Source organism: Artibeus jamaicensis, unplaced genomic scaffold, assembly GCF_021234435.1.
Source record: "Artibeus jamaicensis isolate MK-2021 breed Jamaican fruit bat unplaced genomic scaffold, CSHL_Jam_final contig_685, whole genome shotgun sequence".
In the NCBI taxonomy this organism is placed as follows: Eukaryota; Metazoa; Chordata; class Mammalia; order Chiroptera; family Phyllostomidae; genus Artibeus; species Artibeus jamaicensis.
Genome location: NW_026521924.1, coordinates 11726874 through 11745121, shown reverse-complemented (window position 1 = coordinate 11745121; position 18248 = coordinate 11726874). Strand labels below are relative to the sequence as shown.

General features: G+C 40.6%; 1 pseudogene; it reads left to right on the top strand.

Moving 5' to 3' along the window:
- Positions 1 to 1269: 1269 nt before the first annotated feature.
- On the top strand, positions 1270 to 16962 carry LOC119051160 (phosphorylated adapter RNA export protein-like; annotated as a pseudogene).
- The last annotated feature ends 1286 nt before the right edge of the window (positions 16963 to 18248 follow it).

Sequence of the window (18248 nt, the reverse complement as noted above, 5' to 3'; positions counted from 1 at the left end):
TTTGAAGACTTTTCCCATCTAAGTACTAATGAGGCCCGACTCTACTTAGCTTCCAAGATCAGATGAGATCAGGTGTGTTCAGGGTGGTATGGCTGTAGACTGAAGACTTTTCAATGACATATAATTTATAGTTATGTAATTATGATCCAAATAGTAAGAATAATTGTGATTATATTTGTACAAAGATACTAAAGGAAACACACCAAAATATTAGCAATGCTTGTCTCTGTGTGGAGGCATTATTAGTGTATCTTTATTTTCTTTCTTATATTTTTCTGTATTTTACATATTTCTTCCAATATATTACTTTTATAATCAGAAAGCACAATAAAAGTTGTTTAAAAAGAGAGGGAGAGATTAGTGCTTAATTGAGTTAGTGATGTAATGAGAAGATTCTAAAGAACATCAGAAGTCGGAACAAAGCCTGGGCAGCTGGCCAGAACATTCTGAGTTGCAAATAACTCCTCTTGGGCTTCTCTGTTCTCAGGGTTCCCCAGGGTCTTTTGTTCCTTGCCTGCGGGAGGGTGTCTGACTAAGTACAAAGGAGACCTGGGTCAAGAGGAAGGAGTGGTCCCTCAGGGCTGGGCTAACAAGGAGAGCGCACAACAGGATGAGACCTGGCAGTTAGGTTGAATGTTCAGACTGAAGCCATCTGGGTGGGCGGACCAGGTGAGCAGTTCAAGCAAAGATGCGAGGTACAATTGTATATGGCAATTGTCCTTCCAGGGGAGGAGTCTGTGATCTCATGGCAAATAGGCAACTTGATTGCTGTTTGAGTTTCATGGGCCAGAAGTTTCCTTGATGGATTTCTTAGAACCAAGGGTTCCATGAGAATGTCTTTTGGGGGCAAGGAAGGTGCTGGAAGAGCCTTCCCATCCCCTGACTTCAATAAAAACTGACCCACTATCATCTATAAGAGTCTATTAGAAGCAAAGAGTTCCATTACTTTAAAAAGGGGGTGGGGGTTAAAGTCAATAATAATGATGAGGGAGAGGAGCTACTGAAGGCTTTTGAAGGGAGGAATGATGTGTTCAACACAAGGCTGCCACATTCACAGTGTCCAGTGGGCCAGGTTGCAAGGCCAAGGGCAGTGAAGAGAGACTGAAGAATGGGACTGTTGTAATAGGTGAATACTATAATGCTGGTAATAATAATGGTAGTAGTAATAATAATAAGCCAGGCCCTATTTAAAGTACTTTATCTACATTAACTCATTCATCCCCACACCAACCCTATGAAATAAATACCATTTTAATTTCTCTTTTATAGCAGAGAGACTGGGAACTGAGCACAGAGATCTTAAATAACTCACTCTGAGTCACACAGCAAGAAAGAGGAGAAGCCAGGATGTGAACCCAGGTAGGCCAGCTTAAAGCCTGAGTCCTCTACCCTTGCCCAGAGGGAGGTTGAGGGAAAAATGTCCATCTGGCTAAGTAGGTTGACACGACCTCCTTCACTATGCCCACTGTTGTTTTGTCTCTTTACCTTTTATCCATGTCTCATTGCTTCAGGTGGTTGGTCATACTAACTAGCTCCCCGAGTACGAGGGTAGATGGAGTGTATCAGACAGTGTGTTGAGTGGGAGTTCAAATGTGAAGTCTAAAATCCTAGCCAGCACCAGCATGGATGGAGTCAGGTAGATCGGGAGGAACTGAAGCTGAGTGCAGAGAGGGAAATGCTGTGTCCAGTTTGGGGTGGTGAAGTTCCCCGAGGGGTGTTCAGTGATTGTAGTAGCATTGACTGTTACTGTGAAGCAGTTCTTCCAAAATCTGAATTTTACAGGGCTTGCTAAACCCCAGATCTGTAGGCTTTCTCCTCAGAGTTTCTGATTCAGTAGGTCTGGGGTGGGTCCTGAGAATGTGCTTCTCTAACAAGCTCCCAGGTGCCCCTGCTGGTCCACAGACCACACTCTGAGTAGCTCTGTGTTAGGGCATGCCCCCATCTGCAAAGCCTTTCCACATACACAGTATCATGAATCTTTTTAAACACTCCCCAGTTATATTTTGGACATTACTGTTCTGAGAAACACACATAAAAAGCTCATTTCCTGTTGTTTTTATCTGATGTTCTTTACTTTAGTCATCAAAACTCCTTGGTAGCTGTCGTACATCTGTGTCTTTACGTAAATTGTTCCTTCTGTTGGCTATGCTTCCAAATTTATCTAGTTGCTTTTCTTCTTAAAAAAATTCTTCCTGCCTTAGGAAGCCTCCTCTAACCCTACCCCCAATTTTATTTGATTGCCCCTATTCTATATTCAGGTGATGTTTCTACCTTTCTCTGCTAAGCAGTGCCTGCCATAGGGCAAGTACTCAATAAATATCTGATGGATGTAAGCAAGTGATTAAAACAATCTCTCTCTTTCAGTGAAACTACCATATAACCTGTATCTCTTTTGTGGTAGTTTCTTATAGCACACTCTAATTTCTAGAACAGGGATGAAAATGCACTTCATCTTAGATTCTAGCTCTTATCATTTACTATGCAAGAGCATTTTGAGACCATATCTGAGCTTAGTAGAAAAGAGCAAGTGATTGATTAATATTGTCTGTCACAGGCAAGATGTGGGGAGTGGGGTTAATAGTGCCATATATATGTCATTCATACTCTAGAATAAATTGATTCTCCTCTCCACATGTCCACCCTAAAGATGAGGAGTTGGGATAAAAGGTCAATACTTAAGACACAACTGGGTCCAGTACATTTTGCAAGGATTTTGAGAGGGGAATACTGTGGTGCTGGGATAATCAGAGAGGGCTCTCTGGAATAGGTACCCTTAGAAAGGGAGTTCTCAGTCTCTTGGCCAGCTGTTCAGACAACCAAAACTGATTTTCTTCAGAGAGAGAGAAGATAGGCAAAACCACTTTCTGAAGAGGTGGCTTCTGAGGAGTGGGTAGAATTTGCAGTGTTTGATATAATGTTGGTAATAACATTGAACCTGGACTGTGTTCCTCCTTCTTTTGATCTAGACCTCTGCTCAGAAGTAGGTTCAGGGGCTGAGAAAAACCTTCCCTAAGAGCCTGCCTGCTCTTTTCACTGCTGCCTTAATCCAGGAGGGACCTTCCTGGCAGAGTTCTGTTTCTTGTGAATTATTTGTGTCCAGATGAGAGTCTGCTCACTTTGATAATCAGCTTTTCCCTGACATGTTGTGATTTAAATTCTCTGTGGGAGATAAGGACACAAAATGAGACATATTACCCATGAAGTATGAAAAGTGCCTCCAGTTTTCAGCTTCTGAGGAAATAAGCAAACCTTGCTTTTAATTCTCTGGGTCCTGATTGATTGAGGTACTTATTCATTCAACAATTATTATTGAGCACCTACAGTGTGCCAGCCCATGAACTAACACCCAAAAGCTTGCCATCTAATAAAAGAACAAGCACACAGAATTCCAATTTGGTGTGATGAGGGTAATGATAGAGATGTGCATGGGAGTACACACAGACAAGGAGACTAACTCACCACTCAGTCAAGGCCAGCCATTCAAGGGTGTCCTTTGTGTGGCCAAACCTTCTCTTGCTAACACTTGACTGATTTTAGTCAATATTGTGACATTCAAAATAATAATTTACTGTATAGAAAATCTCTTCTGTTGTAGTCTGGGTTTTCAGGGGTAAAGGGAATGAACACTATTTAAGCCATCTCCCACTTATGTAGATGTGACATGCTTTCAAGGAAGAGATTTATGCTCTGTGTGTACCCTGTTGGGGTGATACCAAAAGAAAGACAAAATGTCAGCTGGCACTCACACAGCCACCTTTCACATTAAATGCCAGTGTGGTACCCAAAGTGACACTTAGTAAAATCTCATCTACTCCCTTTATGAGCATCAAATTTATGAATAACTTGACATCTGTTTTTATCAACTTTTGGATAATTGTGTGACCATTATTTTTGTATCTTGCATACAACCTTGAATGTTGCATCTTGTGGGTTTGGTCTCTTCTTTACAATGAAAAACCCACATAATTTCATCTTGAAAGGTGTTATTTTGTACTTTTTCTGGTTGGGGATGTGAGACTTATTTAGTTTACCAAGGAGGTAAGTATGCTTCATTTGAAACTCCTATAAATGTTTAAATACATTCATGTTACTGTTTAGTAGAATTAATTGAGAGAAGTTAAACTAGTAGAGTGGAGTCAAAGAAATAGATGTATAGTTGTGAATATTAAGGTCTCAGAGATGACCCTTGAGTTTCTCATTTGTTAAAAGGGATGTAGTAGAGCCACCAATTGAGATAGATACTTTAGAACAAGGAGCAGTTGGAGATATGGAAGAATGAGAGCCATTTAAAATCTGTCAAATTCATGGTGCCCATGGGACATCCAAGTGGAAATGTTCAATGACTCTGAGTTTGCTGTGAGTTGATGGGGGTCAGGACCGGAGGGATGGATCTGGACATTATCGGCAAATGGGAGGTAGTTAAAACTGAAAAAGATAAGGTCCTTGTAGGAGATCAAGAGCAGCAGGGTAGAGATTGATCTTCAAAGGGCAGGCAGGGGAAGGGAAACCCCCAAAATAGGGAAGGCAGGGCCAGAAAGACAGCACAGGAGTACAGTGATATATAAGGGAGAGAAATAGAGCATTCCAGGGAGGAGGGAGTATTAAAAATGCAGTAAATCCAGCAAGATTAGGACTGAATAGAAGTAACATGTCACTTTTGTGGGAGGATAATTGGGTTAAGTTTGAGTCTGTTTTGTGGGTAAAGCAGTAACAAGTCTTTGGGGAGGTGTGGATGAATAGGAAAGAAGGGGGATTACAGAGTAGATAGAGGGCAACTTGAAATAAACATTATTGTTTAGGATTTCAGCTTATTTAGAGTCCGAGAAGTTACCAATAGAGAAAGACAAGTGAAAAGTGTAGGGGAAAGAGAATGTGTGGATTGAGGGCCTGACTGTGTACAGGTGAGGGAGGATGGCTTGGGATGTAGGTAAGGGTGCAGGGGCAGAAAGTTGGGGACAAAAAGGTAAGAGAGAATAAAACAGCCCAGTCTGGGGCAGGGAGAGAATTTCCTTTTTATGGACTCCAAGCTTAATAGGGATGAGACGTATGATTGGAAGAGCCTCAAATGCCTTGCTTCAGGGACAAGCCTGTTTAGTTCTAGATATCCCCACAGGCCCTAGAGATGGGCAGTTTAGCTTCAGAAAGGGCAAAGGCCTCCCCAGGTGCTCAGGGAAGTGATGAGGGCTCCCAATGTGAAGAAAGATAACAGAGGTTCTAACTTCTATCGTCTGTCATGGTTTGAAATGCCATGCCATGTGTTTCATCTCACATGATGGAATGATCATGAGGCTGTGACACCTAAACTGCTAGTTAATGTCCAAAATAACGAAAAGGGAGGTTTAATACCCACAGCTTTGCTGAGCCTTCGCCATGAGCTCATGCATACCGTACATCTTGATATGGCACACAGAGCAAGCACAAGGGTTGGGTCTGACCTGCCTTCAAAGGTGGATCCACCACTTGGATTCATGGGCAAATTCTTGACTTTTTGAGGGCTAGTATACTCATGGTATAAAAGAGGGCTATTTATTTTTTATTTTTAAAAAGATTTTATTTTTAAAAAAAATTTTGGGGGGAGAGAGAAGAAGGGAAGGAGAAAGAGATGGAGAGAAATGTCAATGTGTGGTTGCCTCTCACATGTATCCTTCTGGGGAGCTGGCCTGCAACCTAGGCATGGGCCTTGACCAGGAATTGATCCGGTGGCCCTTCAGTTTACAGGCCCATGCTGAATCCACTGAGCTACACTAGCCAGGGAAAGAGGATTGTTTTGAAATAGAGACAGACTCATAGATAGAGAGCAGACTGATAGCTCTTGGGGGGGGGAGGGTTCAGGTGGAGGGACTGAGCAAGAAAGGAAAAGGACTAATGGACACAGGTAACAGTGAGGTGATTTTAGAGGTGGGTGGGTAGAGGTGGAAGAGGGTATAAGGGGGATAAATAGTCTTGGAAACAAATACAATATAAAAATAAATAAATAAATAAATAAATAAATAAATAAATAAATAAATAAATAAATAAAATGGGGTTGTTTTTAAATATAGCTTGTAGCATAAAGTAAGAGTAAAATTAAAGAATTGTCTTCCCTCATGCCCTTTCCTTACTGTACCCAGACACAACTTGGGTATGGAGCCCTGAGCAGCCACCTGGATCTTACCCTGGATTATTTCCAAAAGTTCTCAGTTCACATCTCTGCCCATCCACAAGAGTTGACAGCTGGTGACTGCCAACCACACTGTTTCTTCTCTTTGTATTTCTTCCTCACTGGTCTCACTCAGGTGTGGGAAGATTCATGTGGGTTTAATAAACAATTGAGCTTTATAGGACAGAGCTTACACTGTAAGTAGGGCCTGAATTTCAGTGGGATTCATAGGCTATGTGTGGTAGGCTGCAAGAGGATTGGCCTAACCATGGATGTTGTCGAAAACCCCAAGTGAGTGAATAGGTAAAAACAGTTGCTGAGAAACCAGTCTGGTCCAGGTAACATTAGTCAGTTTGCAGGAACCTTGCTGTAGCATTTTGCTCTGGGAGCTGAGCAGGAGCTGATTCCAATGGAGCCTTTTAGAATCAGAAAGTAACCTGGTACCAGGATGGAAATGGCATTTCCCAGTGTTTGGCCTTCTTGTCCCTGGGCAGGCAAGGAGAAGTGAGGAGCTGTTCTTTCATGGAAGCTATGGCTCAACACAATGTCCCCAAATGAAAGCTTACCATGATTGAATAAGGCTGGATTTAATGTGAAGTTCTGGGACTTATCAAGCCCCAACAGTTAGGACTAAAGTCCCTGGTACTGGGAGGGGGCTCTGGGAGGCCAGACTTCTGGTCTCATTCTCTCCCTACTGTGGAGAGACCATGGGGAGTTGTCATTCCCCCAGGGATGTTCCAGGGTGGGCGTGGAAACAGGAGGCTTAAAGAAAGGCATCCCTACCCCACAAGGTGCCGCAGCCTCTCAAACCACACTTTGAGCTGCTCTTTGAGTGGGAGGAGGAAAGATGATTGTTCAGAACACAGGCGTCCACAGTAGGCAGGATAGGAGAGGAGAATACTATCATATCATGAAAGATAGAATCTTGAACAAGCTCCCTCAGAGAGATGGGCTGGAACAGGCCACCCAACTCTTCCTTGGTAGGACTTATGGGTAGCCACATGCAGGTGCTGTCTGTTAACATCTCTTCTACTTAACTCACCCCAGGGCTATCTCACCTTGAGAAATTCCTTCCTTTGGAATTAGGCATCATAGGGCCAAAAGGTCTTTCAGGAATGGTAACCACACTCAGGACAACTCTGCATGCATAAGTGAATCAATAGTCTCCTTGCAGAGAATACGGAACCCAAGATGGCTTGAATATGAAGAACGTGGTGGGGTGGGTAGGACTATTAGTGGACGTGGAACTCTCTGGAGCACAGTGCCCAATTTATCATTGGCAGTCCATGAGTGTTGGTTGAGTATGCATTATAATTTGTCTAATAAAGGGTTTTCTTCCTTCCTTTCTTTTTTCCTCATCTTCTATTTTTGGTCTGTACACATAAAATATTTAACTTGGATCCCTGGTCTAAAATTAAAAGCTCAGGTTAGACAAGTTTGCAGAAATGAATCATATCCACTCAAGTAGTTTTAGAATGGTTGACCACGGGAAGAAGTCATCACTCATGAGCATGATTCAAGGTCACAGTGGATTGTTTTCCTTTGTTTCTATCCCAGTTAGTTACAATGGCCCTTATTTTTGTTATGAGAGAAAAGACTGTCCTAGTGTTTCCCACTGATTCTGTTTTTTTTTATTCTTCCCCAGTCACTCATATTTTTGAACCCCAAATTCTAGGTGACAACAGAGGGCCATTTTTGTCATTTCACACCACATATGGCTTAATAATATAATGACTTTTTCCTGAAATCAAGTGTTTCCAAGAAGTCTTGGATGGAGAGAAGTGGGTTGCAGAGCAGAGAATAAGGCAGTGGCCAAGGAGCCATGTCTCACTCAATAGATCATCTCTATATTCCCTGGTTGTAGGAGCGGGGTCACTGGGAGGGTCTGTTGCAAACCACACTGGAGAGCTGGGATGGTTTATTTTTAGTGGTGAGAGGGAGAGGAGGAACTTCCAAAGATAGAACTTGTGCCCGCACTTGGCTCTGCCAGTTCAGACTTGGGGGCGGCTGGCAAAATGGGCTGGGGGTTCTGAGCCAGAACAAACAAGTCTGCAGGCCAACTAAGTGGATGGCTGGGGGCAGCAGCACTCCCACCATAATGCACGAAGAATGAGCTCCACAGGGTTCTGGATTTGGTCCTCAAATCCCTTCCAGGAATTTACTGCAAGAAAGACCCATTTTCTTCCTTATCTGTCTTTTTCTCCCTAATCAATGGCCCCCTTCTTCCTGCCAGTGACTTCGATAACTTTTCCCAGCTTTCTCACAGCTAAGGACAGCCTGTGGCATCAGAGTGCAGTGGAGCTGGGGGTGAATTGAGGGGAGGATTCATGTTTGGAACCAGGTATGCACGAGCAGAGTAGACAGTCCTTATGGAGTGTGGCTTTAAAATCACAAAAAGACTGTGCATTCCCCAAACTTGACCCTGCACTGGCTGGCATGCTGCCTGCAATCACCCCATAAGAATGAAGCCTTTCCACAGCAAGCCATGGCAAATGCACAGGTCTGAGACCTGGAGATCAGTGACTTATCTGGGAGCAGTGGCAAGCTGAGACCTGAAGAATTAGCCTTGGTGAGTCAGAGGTTTACCCTGCTGGGTGCTGTGTGTCCTGGGTCTGAAGCCCTTTTTCAGGTCTGTGTCTTTCCCTCTTCTTCCTGTTCTCAGAAGAGGCTAGGCCAAATTCATGCACACAGAGGGGCCATGACCCTGAGAATCCCTCCCTGGGGCCTTTGCATCTCAGCAGATGTTCTGTGGAATGCAAGATGCTCATATGTGAGGTTTTCAGGACCATAAAAAGGGCCAGGAAAGGCTTTTTGGTGGTGTTGTTTGGGGGGATCCAGCCAGAGAGCTCCTGACTTCTTTGTTTAGGTGTAAAGATTGCCTCTTTTAGGGTCTCAGGAGGAATGGGCCTCTGAGAGGCAGACATTAGAAGGAGATCTGTCCAGTGTGTGTATGTGTGTGTGTGTTCTAACAGACTTTATTTTTTAGAGTAGGTTCACAGCACAGCACAACTGAGGTGCTGCACAGCACACAGCATAACAGAGATTTCCTGTATACGTCCTGCCCTGCCTTACTCACAGCCTCCCCAATTATCAAAATCTTGTACCAGAGAGGTGTTTGTGTATTGTTACCTGCATTGATGATGAGCTTACATTGACACATTATTGTCACTCAGAGTCCTTAGTTTGCATTAGGTTCCACTCTTGGTGTTGTACAGTCTATGGTTTTGACAAATGCGTAATGACATAATGCATAATGGGTACATTATGGTATCATAGAGTAGTTTTACTGCCTTAGAAATCCTCTGTGTGCTGCTTATTCATCCTTCTCTCTCCTATAGTCCCTGGCAACCACTGATCCATTCATTGTCTCCATAGCTATTTTTCCCAGAATATCACATTATGTTACTTAGTAATATGCATTTAAGTTTCCTCCATATCTTTTCATGGCTTTATAGCTTATTTCTTTTCAGCACGGAATGATATTCTATTGTCTGGATGTTTATTTATCCATTCACCTACTGAAGGACATCTTTTTTTTTAAAGGATAGATTCTTTTTTTTTTAAGATTTTATTTATTTATTTTTAGAGAGAGGGGAAGGAAAAAGAAAGAGTAGGAGAGAAACAAAAATGTGTAGTTGTCTCTCACATGTCCCCTACTGGGGACCCAGCCCACAAACCAGGCATGTGCCCTGACTGGGAATCAAACCTGCCACCCTTTGGTTCACAGGCCCACACTCAATCCACTGAGCTACATGAACCAGGGCTGAAGGACATCTTGGTAGCTTCCAAGTTTGAGCAACTTTGAATAAAGTTGCTATAATCATCTCCATGCAAGTTTTCTGTGTGTACTTAAGTGTTCGCCTTCTTTGAGTAAACACTAAGGAGCAGGATAACTGGATCATATCAGAAGAATATTTAGTTTTGTAAGAAACTACCAAACTTTCTTCCAAAGCGGCTGTACGGTTTTGCATCCCCACCAGCAGTGAATGAGAGTTCCTGTTGCTCCTCATCCTCACCAGCATTTGGTATTGGTGTTCTAGGTTTTGGCCATTCTCTCAGGTGTACAGTGATGTGTCATTGTTGTTTTTATTTGCGTTTCCATGATGACATATGATGTGGAGAATATTTTCATATGCTTATTTGCCATCTGTATAACTTCTTTGGTGAAGTGTCTGTTAATGTCTGCCCATTTTTTAATTGAGTTGTTTGTTTGTAAATTGTTGAGTTTCAGCCGTGGCCAGTGTAGCTCAGTTGGTTGGAGTGCCATGTGGTAACCAAAAGCTTGTGGGTTCATTTCTGGATCAGAGCACATACCTAAGTTGTGGGTTCAAGCCCCAGTCTGGGTGTGTACAGGAGGCTGCCAATTGATGCTTCTCTTTTGCATTAATATTTCTTTCTTGCCCTTCTTCTCTCCCTAAAAGCAATGAAAAAATATCCTTGGTGAGGATAAAATAAATAAATAAATAAATAGTTGCACTTCAAAAGTTCTTTGTATATTTTGGGTAACAGTACTTTATCAGATATGTCATTTGCAAATATTTTCTCTTAGTCTGTGCCTTATCTTCTTATTCTCTTGACAGTATCTTTTGCAGAGCATAAAAATTTAATTTAAATGAAATCCAGCTTATCAGTTCTTTCTTTTATGGATAGTGCCTTGGTGTTATATCTAAAACTTCGCCAAACCCCACATTATCTAGATTTTCTCTTTTGTTATTTTTTCTAGGAGTTTTATAATTTTGCATTTCACAGTTAGTTCTATGATCATTTTGAGTTAATTTTGTTAAGGGTGTGAGGTCTGTGTCTGGATTTATTCTTTTTTTGCATATGGATGAGAAGTGGTTCCAGCACAGTTTGTTGAAAAAACTATCTTTGCTATAGTGTATAGCAAAGTCTAAACCTTTCTTTGAGCAGTGTTAAATTCTTTCCTACACAATAATAATCACATGATGTTTTAAAGTATGGTGTTTTTCTCACCTGTTAAAAGAGAATAAAAATTCTCACTGCTCAGGGACAATATAGTGGCTAAAAGATACATAGAAAAAAAACACTTTGGCAATTGTTATTATTTTCCTTTACAAATAACAGGATGGGGTTCAGGTATTCATTGGTAGAACTGGCACAGAGTTAATCATCATATTTTAAACCTAAGTCTTCTGTTTTTGTCCTTCCTCCCTCTCAGGGTCACTATGTCCCTTGGTCTTGGTAATTACCGGCAGTACCAAGCCCTGGGTTGGTTGTTCTGACAAAGCAAAGAGGCTCACTGTTTAGATCTCAGGTGTGCCTCCTCTTCCATTCTCCTGTGTTTGCATATTATAAAGTGTTTGTAAATGAAATATCTAAACATATAGAACAAAGAAGAAGTCATAGTGGCAATTAGAAGAGATTTTAAAAAATTGTACTGAAATAAAAAATAACATAAAAATTTATAGTTATAGCTAAAGGAAACACAGAACGTTAATATTTTAAAATTATTATTATTATTTTTAATCATCACCCAAGGGGATGTTATTTATTGATTTTAGAGAGAGAGGGAGGAGGAGAGAGAGAGGAAAAAGAGAGAGAGAGAAGCATCAATCAGTTGCCCCCTGTAAGTGCCTCAATCGGGAATTGAACCTGAAACCTTCTGGTGTACATGATGAAGCTCCAACCAACTGAGCCACCTGGCCAGAGCCAAAGTTAATATTTTAAATACTTATACTAGAAAAGGAGAAAGGCTAGAACTTCATTAAACTCAGCTTGCAATTTAAGAATTACAAAAAACAGCAAAATAAATCCAACAAAGCAGAAGGAAGGAAACAGTTAACATAAAACTGAAATTCATTATCTAGAAAATATACAATAAAAAGCACTAGCAAAGCCAAAGTTTGTATCTTTAAAAATATTAACAGTCAAACTTCTGGCAAAGAACAAAATTAAATAATAGAAAAAAGGGGAAACTACAGACGCAGGAAAATTAAAAACAGGAACAGTTTATTAAAACTAATGTTTTTTAAAATTATATTGATTATGCTATTACAGTTGTCTCGATTTTCCCCCTTTATCCCTCTCCACATACAACCCCCTAATCCCTCAGGCAATACCCCCAGCATATGTTCATTTCCAGGGGTCACGTGTACAAGTTCTTTGGCTACTCCATTCCCTATACTATATGTTACATCTCTGTGGATATTCTGTAACTGCCTATTTATATTTCTTAATCCCCTCACCACTTCACCCATTCCCCACAAACCCCTCTAGTCTGGCAGCCATCAGTGTTGCCATGATTCTGTCTCTGTTCTTCTTGTTTGCTTAGTTTGATTTTTAGATTCAGTTGTTGATATATATTTATTGCCATTTTATTGTTCATAGTTTTGATATTCTTTTTCTTAAGTAAGTCCTTTAACATTTCATGTAACAATCAGTGGATTGATAATAATGAACTCCTTTAGTTTTTTCTTGCCTGGGAAGCTCCTTATCTGCCCTTAGATTCTAAATGATATCTTTGCTGGGTAAAGCGATCTTGGCCTTAGGTCCCTGCTTTTCATGACTTGGAACATAATTGCCAATCCCTTCTAGCCTGCAGTTTCTTTTGAGAACTCAGCTCTAAGTCTTATGGAAACTCCTCTGTAAGTAACTAACTTCTATTTTTTTAATTTGTTTTAAAATTTTAAAAAATTTTATTTATTTTCAGAGAGAGGGGAAGGAAAGGAGAAAGAGAGGGAGAGAAATATCAGTGTGTGGTTTGCCTCTCATGTGCCCCCTACTGGAGACCTGGCCTGCAACCCAGGCATATACCCTGACTAGGAATCAAACCAGCAACTCTTTGGTTCACAGCCTGTGTTCAGCCCACTGAGTTACACTGGCTAGGGCTAATTTCTTTACTCTTGCTGCTTTTAAGATTCTGTCTCAATCTTTAGGCTTTGGCATTTTAATTATGATATATCTTAGAGTTGGCTTCTTTGCATCCGTCTTGTTTGGGACTCTCTGTGCTTCCTGGACTTGCATGTCTATTTCCTTTACCAAATTAGGGAAGTTTTCTTTCATTATTTTTAAAAATAGATTTCTAATTTCTTGCTCTTTCTCTCCTATGATGCAAATGTTGGACCTCTTGAAGTTGTTCCAGAGGCTGCTTACACTACCTTCTTATTCTTGGATTATTCTTCTTCTTGTTCTTCTAACTGGTTATTTTTTGGTTCCTTATGTTCCAAATCATTGATTTGATTCTCAGCTTCATCCACTCGACTGTTTCCCTGTAAATTGTTCTTTATTTCAATTAATGTATCCTTTGTTTTTGACTGGATATTTTTTTATGCTGTTAAGGTCCTCACTGAGTTCCTTGAGCATCCTTATAACCAGTGGTTTGAACTCTGCATCTGACAGATTGCTTATCTCCATTTCCTTTAGCTCTTTTTCTGGCGTTTTCACCTCTTCTTTCATTTGGGCCATGTTTCTTTGTCTTTACATTTTGGCAGCCTCCCTGCATTTGTTTCTATGTATTAGGTAGAGCTGCTTTGACTCCATGTCTTAGTGGCATGGTCTGACACAGTGGGTGTCCTGTAGGGTCCAGTGACCCAGCCTCCCCTATCACTCAAGCTGGGTACTCAAGGTGTGCTTTTTGCATGGACTGAGTACACCTTCCTCTTGTAGTTGAGCGTTAGTTGCTATTGGCAGATCAATGGGAGGGATTTACCCAGGCCAGCCAGCTGCAAGGATTAGCTGTGACCACATACATCTGCCCTCCATAGAGGATCAGCTATGCAGGGGTAGGGTGGTGGTACTCCATTGTGGTCTGTATTGTCTACTGCATGCACGGGCCCTGAGGTTTCCCAGGTGGTGTAGGCCAAGGTCAGTTCTGACCTGTGTTTTGCTCCAGGCCACCCTGCCTGAGCTATAAAGCAATCTGAGATAACTGCTACTTGTGCTGGGCTTGGAGATTCCCAGTCAAAGCCTAGCTGTGAATCTAGGCTGGCTGCTGGCTGTTAGTGCTGGGCCCAGAGCTTACTGAGGCCAGCTATTACTTGTTTAAGAGGATTTAGAAAGTTGTGCAGTATGAGCCAAGACCAGTCATTCATATGGAAAACCAGCTTGGGTGGACCCATTTTTTGGGTGGGATAGGGTCTCTGGGGATCTATAGGGTGGGCCAAAGAGTGTTAGCCAGGTTGATGGAGTCTCAGATATGGCACCACCTTGCCAGCTTTGTTGTCTGTGGGGGAAGGGTTTAGAAAAGGGACAATGGCCTCTGCCCACCTTGATGCCAGAAACTTCGGCTTCTCCCAGTATACCACTGGTACCTTTCAAGCTGCTATGCCTGTACTGGAGCTCAGAGGGAGTGAGTCTGAGTAGGTGAGTCCATATGTGCATTCTTTAATAGGAACTGCTTGGGGCTCTAGCAGTTTCTTTCACTGAAGCAATTCCTGACGGTTTTGCAGCCTGAAGTTGTGGGGACTTATTTTTCTGCCATCGAACCCTCTGCTGGGGTTTCTAGTAGGGGGCTGGGACTCCTCAGTCCGGAGATGTCCCTCCTGAATTTTTACCCACCACGCATATGTGTGGGGTCAGCCTATTCCATGTCTGTGCCCCTCCTACCAGTCTGGATGGATGTGGTTTCTTTAATTCCACAGTTGTCAGACTTCCATTCAACTTGATTTCTGATAGTTCTGAGTGATGATTGTTCTATATTTTAGTTGCAATTTTGATGTGGTTGTGTGACTAGGTGAGCCATATCTGCCTACCCCACCAGAAGTCCACAACTAACTTTTTAAATAATAAATTATAAAACAGAAAGGAAATAGATAAATTCCTCTAAGAATACCACTTAACAAAATGAAGTAGAGTGAAATAGAAAACATCAATTATTCTATCATTAATCTTGAAAAAACTGAATTAGCAGCTTATCATTTTCTTTCAAGAATATACTAGACTCTGATGCTTTTAAAGCTACGTGTTATCAAGTTCAAGTCATAAATAATTCCAACCTTATTCCAAATGCTTTCAGACACTAGAAGAATAGAGAACACTTGCCAATTGATTTTATGATGCTGGTATAACTTTGATACACAAACCAGGCAAAGACAGTCAAGCAAGAAACATTGACTAAACTCACCCATGAACTTATTTGCAAAATCTTAAACAAAAACTTATCAAGACAAATTCAAGGAAATGTTATGACCAACTTGGTTGTACCCCAAGAATATAAGAAGATTTAACATTAGGATATTCTTCAAAAAAATTAAGGATAAAGACTATGTGATCACTTCAATAAATACAAAAAAGATATTTGATAAAATTACACATCCACTTATTAATAAAAGCTCCAAGCATACTAGAACTTCCTTAATCTGATTTTTAAAAAATCTCAAAAATAGCAAAACAAGAATGTCCTATCTCTTCTCTTGTATTCAATATTGTACTGGAAGTCTTAGCCAGTGAATTAATTCAAGAAAAATAAATTGAAAGTATAACAACTGGGATGGTAGAAACAAAAGATTATATTTAAAATGGTCTAATCTGACTCCCTGTACTGCAGGAACATGGCACAGGAGGCAAGTGACATGGAAGACGGACAGCTTTCCGACTTGGATTCCCACATGACTATTGCACCCAGTGACAGGCAGCTGCAGGTGCCAAACCCACTAGGTGAGGACAGTGCAGTGAGGCCCTTCCAGGGCACTGCAGCAGCCTGTGCACCAATATCACATGATCGGACTGTTAAAAGTGTGGATTCAAGTGAGGAGAGTTTTTCTGATTCAGATGATGATAACTCTCCTTGAAAACACAAGCGACAGAAATGTTTTATGCCGCCACCCCTCAAACCAGAGCCTTTTCAATTTGGCCAGAGCAGCCAGAAACTGACTTTTGCTGGAGGGAAGAAGGTTAACAACATACTGTGCTGCAGGAGCAGAATTCAAGATGCAGTGGCCACTGAACTTGGTACTTTGAAATAGAAGGCACTATTGACAAAAGCAGACAATCTGAGACCTACAATTATTTGCTTGCTCAGAAATTTAAGCAGGAGTCTCAAGAACATGCAAAAGAATTATACAAAGAGCCTGACTGAAAATATGCAGACATGCTCAAAAGAAGAGGAAAATGGGTGAGGTCATCTCAAAGGAAACCACCTGTTAAAGACAGACTAGGGGACAGACTAGAAATGAACTATAAAGGCTAATATGAGATTATAGAGGATGATTCTCAGGAGAAAGTGGATGATGAAATTACTTCCAGGTTTCAGGAACCAAAGAAAGATCAGATAGCCCAAGCAGTGAGTATAATTGGGAACAAAAAGGCAATTGAACTGATGGTAATTGCTGAAGTTGAACAAAATGGTGGCCTTTTCATAATGAAAGGAAGCAAGAGCAAAGAGCACTCCCCTGGCCTGGGCCAGGTCAGAGGCAGCGGCAATTTATCCCACAGAATGTTTTGTAGATCTCACTTAATTCAGCTTTCACCCCTGGGATGGTAGTTGAAGAAGAACAGCAGATGGGGTTTTCCTGCATCTCCTGAAAAACACTCCTAGTATCAGTGGGGAGCAAATTAAGGACATTTTCAACATTGAAAATCAGAACAAATATGAAAAGGAAAAAGCTGGTAAAAAGAGGAGAATGCAAGTGTTGGGGGGGAATGAAACAAGCTATAAAAGTCTAAATTTTCAAGAAGATGATGATACACTGTGAGAAACTTTTGCAAGTCAATCAGATGAGGCCCTGGCCTCTTCTGGTGACTCACAGGAGAAACAAAGTTGCTCTCCAAACACCTTCGGAGAAACGAAGCTGAATGCAGACAAAGCCATCAAGGTTGATCATTCCCATGATTGGGACATTTGTTTAGTGCATTTTGAGGAATAAACCTTCCTAAAATAATATTGTAATACACCATTTCTACTGAGTCTTCATTTTACTTTACACTGATAGCCATGAAAATCTAGGCAAAAAGACTTGTTTTCTTGTTTTAAATAAAACTGAATATATGGGGAGATGAATGGGATTGATAAAAACATTTAGAATTTCCTCATGTCTGACAAAATATTAAAAGTATATAGCAGAAAACTTAATTTCTAAATCTGTTGCATGTGCTAATTATAGCTAGTTGATAATCAGTTTTGCCCAGGTCCTTATAGCATGCCATTCAAAAGTTTGTTTTCTTTTTCTGATTTATCTCTGCAGTGATTTATGACTGCTTTCAAAACATTCCATTAAAACATCCTAATAAGACACATAAATTGTTAAACTATTTATTACAAATGCATCCAAATTTAGTTTGTCTGTGTTCTAAGAACGCTTTGACTATTTTAAGGATAGTGATTACAATTCAAATAGATTTATACTGATAGCTCTTCCCACTGATTTCTTTCTCCAGAAGTAAATAAACATCAGGAGCTTTTCAAAGATATATTGATTGGTAACATTATATTAAAATAAAATAAAATTGTCTATGTTGAAAAAGTAAAAGTATTTTTATGTAACAGATGATTAGAAACAAGAAGAGTATTTGGAAATTTTCTGGATATAAAGTCAAAATACTAAAAATGCCAATTATGAAAGCAACAACATCTAGAAAGACATCTAACCAATGATGTGCAAAGTGTGGAGGAAGTATAAAACTTAATTGCAAAGTAGTATTATATTAACCTAAATAAATGGAAAGTATGTCATGTTTATAAATAGAAAGACTTAATGTCATGAGAAAAATTCTCCACAAATTATTCCATAAATTCGGCGCAATTTTAATTCATGGAAAATTTATATGGAAAAACAAAGGGCAGAACACAACCCATTTCCCTGAAGGAGAATAGGGTAGAGAGATGGCTCTACTGAGTATCAAGATTGATTTCGGTACCATAGTGATAAAGGCAGGATGATATTGGTTTGGGGATAAAGATGTCAGGACAGAGAACTGAGAAGCAGATCCACGATAGTCTCATTCATGCCCACAGTGAGCACTGCAGAGTCGTGGGTAAAGTTTGAATTTCTAAATATGGAAAAGTTTTTCGTGTGGAAAATTAAAATGGAATTTCTACCCTCACACCATACACAAAAATCAGTTCCAAGTAGAATAAAACTGTAGTTGTGAAAAAGTAAACTATACAACTTTTATAAACAATATAGGGGGAAAATTTCATGATCTGGAAGTA